Source organism: Protomyctophum parallelum, assembly GCF_964188405.1.
Source record: "Protomyctophum parallelum genome assembly, chromosome: 16".
Taxonomy (NCBI): Eukaryota; Metazoa; Chordata; class Actinopteri; order Myctophiformes; family Myctophidae; genus Protomyctophum; species Protomyctophum parallelum.
The window spans coordinates 32,920,533-32,930,460 of NC_139711.1; positions in this window are offsets into that span (position 1 = coordinate 32,920,533).

Genomic DNA, 9,928 nt, shown 5'->3' on the forward strand with positions numbered 1-9,928 from the left:
TTTTAAATATCTTTAAAATGTAGGCAAGATTATGCTCTTATCCGGACGGGTTTATACATTTACCCAAACTGCTGCCAGGTCTAGCTTTAGTTTTACTTTAAGCTTTATTCCTGTTTTCTTTTCTCCATGTGACTTATAGCATGTGAAAGAAAAGTTGGAATGGGCTATATAGCAAATTGTCTGATTTTGATTTCCGTACCCACTGGGATTGGAAACTAGTTTATCAAATGTTTTTCTCAAATTTCATATTTGCGATTATGCTAATATCTATCTGATACATTCAGATCTGAAGTAGACAAACGGGACAATGAAAGGGCATGATTAGTATTGTCGGATCATATTTTAAGACAAGAAAATCTGCCATTGCTTAACAGTTTTGTGTGCATCTGACTGTTTTTTTAAATGAACAAAGGGATGTGAATACCTTTCAGCCGACAAAAGATTAGAGGATAAATGATTTCATCATGATCCAACAGGCCCCTTGGACAGATCAAATCTTTTGTGTTTGGAGCACACCCAGTACAAACTCGGAAACCCAGCAATATCCGCATTGACGAGGTCTATAATGCAACTACAAAGGTTAGATCTCAACAACATACTATAGAGACCATTTATACTTTATAGTTTGGATAATGGAGTCTAAATGGTGCATTTACACAGCGCCTTTATCCAAGGCATAAATTGTACATTACATTCAAACACCGATGGCGGCAGAAACCATGCAAGGCACCAACCAGCACATCAGGATCAATTGGTTCAGAGTCTTGCTCAAGGACACTTCGACACTAACTCTGGGGGAGCCTGGGTTTGAACTGGCAACCTTGCCGTTACCATCCAGCCACTCTACCCCTGAGCCACCGCTGCCCCACTAGTCTACTAGGCTGCCTAACTTGGCAGTACTAATAGTTACTCTTGTATCTGCGAGTATGTCCATATGCCATTACGATGCCACGTCATTGATCACATTTCATTTACACTACAGTCATGTTTTGAATGTTTCAGTTGATGTTGCACGACTGTTTTTTACTCTTATTGTACCTTTTACATTATTTTACAAATTGTAGCTACACTAACCATTATTTATTGAATTTTGATTTATTCCTAGATCATCAGTTCTTAAACAAAAACAAAAAATTCAAGGACCATCATAGAGTTACAGACCATCAAGGTCCCCTTAGGGTGCCTGTACCACACTTTGAGAACCATTGTCCTAGATTTGTTATTTTAATTACCTGTACACACATGTATCGAATCGGTACTCTAAATCGAAGATACGCAAATTATGGGAATAATTATTGGTACATCTATAGTCTCTACCTGAACTCGTATCAGGACTCCTTTGGTGTTTTAGGTTTCAGATTTCTAGCCCCTTGAGATGCATCATTTTCAAGGGGGAAACATGAACAAAATACATAGAAACTTACAGTACACAGGTACAAATACACATAATATACAGATACATAATTTATACACAAATAGCTTGCTCACCCTCTTCCACCCACCCCAACAACCACTACATCAGCTGTTTTAAAGTGAATGCCTTGGTAGAAGTCCGATGATGATGATGTCCTTATTTTGTTTGAAGGACCAAGTATCGGAGGGAATTACACTGAGGCTGTATGACTCTTGTCTATATGAATACATATTGAGTCAGACTACAACATTTAAAAATGAACATACCCATTCATCAAAGATGGTGTCACTGTTTTTATCATTGTTGTTTGTGACCATGTTCACTGTACCTTCTCACACACCTTACAAGGCCAGTTGTTATGCTCTACCCTCTGCTATACCCTGTGTGTGTGTGTGTGTGTGTGTGTGTGTGTGTGTGTGTGTGTGTGTGTGTGTGTGTGTGTGTGTGTGTGTGTGTGTGTGAGAGGGAGAGAGCACATTGACCACTCTATTATTGCAGATTAATGCAATTGTTTTTTAATTGCTGTCTCAGAATGTTCAGTAAATGAAAAGATCACATGATTGAAGATAGGATGAATGTTTAATTGAACTCTTGAGTGTAGTCAGGGATTAAAGTTCTACGGTCAGTGGGGGGGGGGGGGTCTTTGAGCTCTTGGACACATGCTGAGGAAAAGGAAGAGAAATTGCACAAAGTACGTAAGGAATTTGATCCAAGAGCTCATCAGATATTTCCAACGACAGTAGACTGCATGTGATTCATGATAGTCACGGCACACGGATAGTCTTTCTGAAACTAAGCGGCCATTTTAGTTTGTTCTGTGGTCTCATGGAAATCAGAAAATGGAAATGTTCCCACAACAGTGAAGTGCCCAAGTCCTTGAATACATGACTCACCCATCCTGTGGACCATGGTGAAAGAGGTCTGTAAACTTGACCAAGTGACTTAATTTACCCACATCATCGCAGCAATTATAACAGTGCTGATGGCTAACCCTTCAGTTGCAGGGGTGGTGTTATAAAATAATCTTCATGTTGCTGTCAGGGTTAGGTGAAATTACTGTGAGAATAATAGCCACATGCACAACACGCACATGCGCAAGAACACAAACACGCATACACATGCACTTATTTGGCTCGACACCCTTGCCACACTTTTCCAACATCCATAGCAAATTCATAACTATCCTCGGTTCCTGAAGTTTAAGTAACTTCAGAGTTAAAAGCTCAAACCAATGCTAGCCACAAGAACAATACACTGTTCCATGCCAACAGCAACACTCTCCCAGTCCTCCCCTGCTTTATTTGTTTCTTGGACACACACACACACACACACACACACACACACACACACACACCATTTCCTTTTCCTTCCTCTCTCTCTGTCGCTCCCTGGACTTTTTTGTTCATGTGCAATGGGGGAATTTTACTCAAAAGCAGTTGCAGTGCTCAACGCTGTCTGAGGGAGCCATGCACACAGAGACAGGCTGTATTGTTTGACTAAACTATAATGTCCCTGTGTGACTGTCAACCCCCCCCCCCCCCCCCCATGGAAGCTTTATGCATGGTATGCATGTGTAGAGCATCTGGTAGCCTACGTACAAGCCACACATCTGGAAAAAAAAGAGTGAGATGGTGGAGTGTTTGGAATGGGGAAATGAACTAAGTGCAGGGCCTTTCAAACCCTTGATCATATTAATCCATCAAAAAAATTACAGGAGTGCCTCCATTTTCTTTCTAGATATACATTAATACAACACATTAGTTACACAGTAGGTTGCTTTAGGACAGAGTTGTGGCTGCTAAGTCCTTAAATAGCCAATTTTCCTTTGCTTGACATGTTTATGACTCAGGAGGCCCAACTTTAATGGCCAGCACAAGACTGTGTCAATGTTGTTAATTACTCAGAGGGATGTTTCTGACAGACATAACACTGGTGTCACCACAAAGACACAGACACGGACCTCTTGGAGCTATGTGGAATCCCCCCTAGATGCTGGCCTTGGGAGATTTCCGCTAAACACACACAGATACTGTACACACTCATTTTGAGGGTTAGGAATGGAGGCGGGGACGCCGGGGAGGCTGATCCTTAGTCAGCACTTAAAGGCAACTTCAAGCTCAACCTCAAAACGTCCCTATTTGTCTTTTAACGATATAGCCTGTGTTAGTTGAAAGGAAAACCTGTACTCTCACTAAAGAGAGTTCTTACAGTAGCGAAACAACTACTGTAAGAACTGAGGGGAAACAAAGTAATGATGTTAAAAGCATCAAGTATGAAGGCTTACAAAAGGAGCTGTTCTTTACAACTGTGCATGGGGAATGCATATATATATCTCGAGTCCAAGTACATCTGAGTCCATTAGGCAGGAATGCAACCTTTGGGTCGTAACTCTTGCTATCTTTTCCTGGGTGTGTGGTGTTTCACCCCCTCTGTGCTCTTAAAAGGGTGTGTCCTGTGCTTTTTGCCATTGCACTAAAAACGAAGCGTAGTAATTCAGCACTAGAATGGAATGAGGGAGGTCAGAGGTGAGCTTGCTGAAGGGAAATAGCTGAAGAGGGCAGGGGAAGACAAGATGATATGGACCCGTTACCAGGCAGACAGCCATGTAACAATGCCCGCAAATAACCTCCTTTTACGTTAGTGGAGAGGGTCCTTGTTTAGTTCCGTGCTTATTTATTAGTTATTGCTTGCTTAGTTTATGTTGCCTTGCAACCGACATTGCAAGGGAGAGAGAAGAGAGAAGAGTGTTATAGGGAGAGGAGAGGTACGTGAGAGGGAAAACAGACATAGCCCCTGCACTTTTGGACATGAGACCCCATAGTTTCTCTTGTCTCATATTACCAGAGTTTGGAGGTGGGGCTTTGGAGCTGATGTTGTCAAACAGCAAAAGTACAATACACATTACCACGGTCAGGAAAAATTGTGAAGGGAAATCCACAGATAAACTTATCAAGACAAAATAAAAAAATATATTTTAAGAGTAATTTACATAATACAATTCTAACTATATATACACAAACACATACACGCTCGCGCACACAGGATTCCATATATGCACACACATACCACCAATTATGTTGCAATTATTCTTTTATTGTCTGGATGGGTAATGAGCATCACTGTTTGCCAGCGGGCCCCAGGTTGTTACCAATTACTTCCCACAGTGTCTAGTGCAGTGACTTAGCGGAAGTCCACAATTATGAGTTAGCCAGGTTGTTTAAACCCTGGGTGGCATCATTTCAACATGGAAAATGGACCACTCATCGTAACCCAGTTTAACCCGGTTAACAGCCAGGAAATGACCGCAGCCACAAATTTGAAATGAATTGATTGCTGTTTCATTTATTGACTTCTAGTGGTTTCCATTCCACGAGGAGAAAGGGTTCGACTGTTGGAACATTAACAGTATGATTGGAATGTGGAGCTCAGGAAGGTAGCAGTGCTTGTGTTGAAACAGAACAGATGAGAGGTGGGGAAGAGGAGGGAGGAGACATTGTTGCAAAATTCCTTATCTCTCTTTTGTATCTGTAGTCACTCTGGGATGTACTGCACCCCATGACAAATTAATGCATCATCAAGGTATAGATGACATTTGACTTGATTCGAGCACAATATAAAATCAATATAAAAGAAAATACAAAAGAAAAGTGCCAGGAGGAGGCAGAATCAGAATCAGAATCACTTTATTTGTCATTTTCCTATGTACTTGCATACAAAAGAACATGAAATATCGTTTCCCATCAGTTATTTATCTCATTTAAAAAGAGCCCCAGTATGTATGAAGCTCAGAGGGCTTCTACGAGGCCTCTACTTATTTATAACACAATAAAAAAATAGAACAGGATTTATTGATTTGTAGGGGCATGGTGGCACAGTTGGTAGCGATGTCACCTTACGGCTAGAAGGTCCTGGGTTTGATTCCCGCCTCTCCTCCATGTCATCAGCGTCCATACCCTAGGTGGGGTGTCCCCTAGGGTAGGTAGTATAGGTACCCTCACAAAAAACATGCCGTAATCCTGGTCTCTATACTGGTTGGAATAACGTGTTCCTTCCACACGCTATGTCCTACCGGGGAAACTCCACCCTGCCAGGTAATAAGAAGAAGCAGCCTGCATATACTCCTCATGTATTGAACGAAGCATAGACTCAGTTCGGGACTTTCCCCAGATTGGCGGGAGAGTAGCGCCCAGGATTACAGCTATAGTTTAAAAAATCCATCCATCCATCCATCTTCAACCGCTTATTCGTAGTCGGGTCGCGGGGGCAACAGCTCCACCAGAGTGCTCCAGACTTCCCTCTCCAGAGAAACATTAGTGACTTCCTCCTGGGGGGTCCCAAGACGTTCCAAGGCCAGTGAGTCAATTTATTTCCTCCAACTGCGCCTCATGGTCTGCCACAGTGGGACGTGCCTCGAGGACCTTACAAAAAAGTTACAAAACTTGTAGAAGAACAACAACAATATAAATATACAGAATTTACAAATAACATGATTGCAGTATAAAACATAACAATCTACAACATTGTCATGAAGTCAAAACCATAGAGCAACCAAGCACATAGGGAATAGAGAAAAGAAGAGGAAAATAAATAAATAATAATATTAAACCAGGGGGGTGAAGGTTTGTAGCCTGTCTAGTGTTGTATTTGTGTATTTGAGAATTTGTTTGGAAGTAATTACTAAAAGATTTGGGAATAGAGTTGGGGATATGTATAAGCTTATAATAAATACAAATGTGTTGATCTGGAAGACAGTAAATCATTTTAGCTTTTTGAAAAGTGGAGCACAGTGGTCGTTTAAAAAAAAAGTAACTTCTAACAAATCTCTTCTGAAGTAGATAAATACTGTGGGGGTATGATGTACTGGCACAGACTATATTGCAGTATGTTAAGTGTGGATAAATCAAACTATAATATAATGTAAGCAGACAGTTCTGATTGTCTAGACCACTAATTTTCCTGATGACATCAAGCGATCTAGAAACTTTGTTGGAAGTGAGATTGATGTGTTCTTTCCAGCTGAGTTTCTCCTCTACTAAAACTGAGTTAACAGAGGTAACTTGTGATATCACAATATCATTAATAATAATTTTACCATCGTCTGTACAATAGTTTTAGTTTTTTACACCAAAGCCAATATAATTTGACTTTGGTACATTTAAGCTATGACTTATTTGCTTGTTAAATTTGTTCCATGCCTTTTGTTGGCCTCAGATATGAGGGAATGTTGGTGTGGGAATGTTGGTGTGTTATAATCAAATTGGTGTCATCAGCAAAAGGTATGCCAAGTAGCTTGGAGCAAACAGGAGGCAAATCATTATACCTTCTGATTGCTCCAGGCTACTTCTCAGACATTGATCACTCTGTGTGCGATTGAAGGCTAACCACATATCCAAACGTGAGTAGCATCACGCAGATGCTTTCTAAGAGCCCGCAAAGGAAAATTTTATCAAACAACATTGGCATATTGAAATTCTAGGTTGGGCATCTCTATTGCAATATGTGTTCAGTCAGTTACTCAAGTAGGCTTACCTGTTGACTGCATAGAGTGGCAGGGGTGATGATCGACAAGACCAAACTAGTCAAATGTGTTACCTGTATTAAAATTACTTTGATGTGCAAAAGCACAACTAGTTTGTTCATTAACAAAAAAAAGAAACAGGCTTCAAAATGAAGTCTTAGAAAAATCTGTAAAAGCTATTTTATTTGCTTTGTTGCTACTTTACAAACTGCTTTGTGACATGTGATATTTATCCATACACATACGGGGCATCGCTATGGAAACATCCCTGCAATAACCTGCCCCCCTTGCTTATTTTGTTGCTATGGCAGCCATCCCAGAATAGTTTCTCTCTCTCTCCCTCTCTCTCTCTCTCTGTCCCTCCCTCGTGTTAGTGACTCACAACTCGCACTGGAAACCACAATTCAATCTGTCTCTCATTCCCCTTTTTTTCCCTTGAATTCTTTGCTCTACCAGAGGCACTGCCTGCCCTTCTGAATCATGATATGATTCACTTACACATATTGTGTGCGTGCGTGCGTGCGTGTACGCACACACACACACGCATGTGCGTGTGTGTTGTGGGGAATTCCGAGAAGATTAACAAATGATGAGTTACCATGGTGATAGCATATTTCAGGTCTGATAACTTTAGTGTTGAAAGATAAAATACTATATCCTGAGTACTGTGCGCTGTACTTGACTGTAATTTCTTAGTTTTATTGTCTTATACCCTCAGATTCAGTGTTGTTTCAGTATAGAGTCTACTACGGGTCCATGTTATGGAAGGTTTCTCATCATGGCCTGTTACTACTGGCACACTGATGCAGCTCAGATTTAGATCAGTGATTCTCAACATGTGGGTTAGGGACCACTGGTGGGTCGTGACGGTATTTTTGCCCCCAAATAATTGGCAAAAAACACACAGTATGCACCCCCCCCCCACACACACACACACACACACACACACACATTTATACAAACACACGCGCGCGCACACACACACACACACACACACACACACACACACACACACACACATATATATAATATATTTATTTAGTGACTTAAGTCAGACAGGAAATGGGGAAAGAGATGGCCAGGGAGTGAGTCAGTGACACGCAGCAAAGGCCGGTGGGATGGGAAGTCAGACCTGCGACGCGCTGTCAGGCGATCGATTGATCATTAAAATAAACATGCTCTGAAAATGCATGCGGCCCACCCACCATCTGACCACTTAACATGGCAGCTGAAAGGCTGCCATGTTAGCTGGTCAGATGGGTGGTCTGCGAACGCTTTTGAGATTTTCAAATGGGTCCCCTGATCCAGAAAAGGTTGAGAACCACTTTAGATTAACGTTGGCATTGTCAAAAGCTAAGGACATTACACGCAACAGTTGTTTTTATTACATAATTGACAGAGATTTTATGTAAAATAAACAACATCATTAGTGACTTGTCGACAACGTGAGTGGGAATGTTATCACTACTACATTGTCATGCGAGATAGGTGGTATAGCCGAGCAACCTTGGCAAGTGAAGATAAAGCTAATCTAATGAAAAGTAGGTTAGGTTTCAAAGCTAATAGATGTTCTGACTAGGGATAAAGGACTGACTGTGAATATAATTTTGGCAATGAGCGACGGAGATCAGTGGAAGCAGCTTGTGTCGCAGATCTCGAGGGAACTCGAATGATGATGATGATGACTCATGCAACTCTGAGATTGTCAAAGACCAATGTCTGTTTGTGACTTTGTGCTACATCATTGTTTATTCAAACGATGATATAGCCCAAACATATACATTAAAATGAAATTATAAGAATAATTCCAACCCAACCTGTGGTATAAAACTGATTGACGAACACTTAGATCTAAGCATTGTAAACACATGCAAACCCAAAAGGTTTGAACCTTCTGAAAACATTATTTTGTGCAAAGCATGTATAGATTATGATTGACTGCCTAATGGAAAAGCTGTTATGGCTAAAGTAATTCATTCCTAAAATTATAATATGGATTCTATGTTTCTGTGTTTACTGTTTGTTGTTGTTGTTGTTGTTGGTGGTGGTTTTTAAATAATAATGAAATTCTCACATTGAAACAACATCTATTTATTTTTTAGGTTTACCTGTATGAAACAAGGAGATTAGTAATCGGGTTGTCCAGTCTCTCATAGTAGCACATACTATACACCAAGATAAAGAATAGCACAATCAGAAGAATTCCGAAGAAGTTATTTAGATATTTTGCCTGGAAGTAAAGCTTTGAAACAGCATCTCCATAATTATTGTGAGAGCAATACAATGTACATTCATTGTACATGTACAATGAATGTTACCAGCAATACACCTCTAAGAACAACAGTATGATTTCATTTTGAACATCGAATAGCTTAGTTCTTATGGCACTTTTGACTCATCCACAAAGGTGGCCATAATTATATGGAGAGCAGTGGGTGTAGTCATAATGGAATATCTGAAAGTCTTACACATAGGTTGATGAAAACCTGGATACAATCCTGGCAGTATTTGCTATTGTTACAATTCTACGGTTAAATAATCTATCAACCTAATTGATAATCTATGATTTGCAATGAAGCCTGTTGTAAACACTAGAAAAATGTCTCACTCCAGACATGAGCCGGACTCAAAGAAAAACATTTATTTGCAGGCGACCACAAAACCAGACAGTTAGAGCAGTTGCATTGATGGCAAGATGTTTGTGAAAAATCTTGTGGCTGTTTGGAGTGCAGTATTGCAGAATTGTGCTTTTTCTTAGTGCCCCGTGAAATTCTTCTGAGGCTGAAAATGCTATTCATTTTTATAGGGAAAAATAAATCACCAATTCCTAAAAGAGCACATATTTGCAGAGGGACACAATGTGACAAAGGAATTGCCTTTATTGAAGCACCATTTAATATTATTGTACATACTGTATTACCAATCTTAAATCTAATACATTTTTATTTTACTTAATGTAAGAGACTTTTGTTCTTTGTTTTGTTTTTAACCAAGCA